Below are 543 nucleotides of genomic sequence, written 5' to 3' on the forward strand. Positions count from 1 at the left end.
AGCTCCCACGTGATGCAAGCCCCCACTCCCTCCGCTCTCCGCCCGGCTGCTGGGGATTGTAGTTTCCCGAGTGTCGAGGACCCACTCTCAGGCTACAGTCCTGTAGATGTACTACAAAACCCAGGATGCATCGCGGGCCCTCCTCCGAGGCCCCTGCCCTTCCGGAGGTGGCCTCAGAGTGGTCCCAGAGAGAAGGGGGCGGGGCTTTAATCACGCCAGCGACGAGGCAACCAATGGAGACTGATGTGGGCGGGCTTCGGAAGTCCAACTCGCTAGCCTCGCCCGGCAGGGGAGAGAGAAGGGGAAGGAACTCTGTGCTGGTGCTGTCATGGCTGTCCTGCAAGTTGCAGACTTCCCCTGGAGGCAGAAAATGTGGTCAGTGTGCCAGAAAAAACGCTATAAGTACAGGGCTCTAGAGTCGCTCTTTAAAAAATGCCGCTGAATACATTTGTAAATTAAAGTTATTCACGAAGAAATCCGCTGGCTTAATAGACACTTCGAATGCTGGAGTTGGGATGATGATGGGAGTCATAGTAATGGCAA

This window comes from Bos mutus, chromosome 20 (assembly GCF_027580195.1).
Source record: "Bos mutus isolate GX-2022 chromosome 20, NWIPB_WYAK_1.1, whole genome shotgun sequence".
Lineage (NCBI taxonomy): Eukaryota > Metazoa > Chordata > Mammalia > Artiodactyla > Bovidae > Bos > Bos mutus.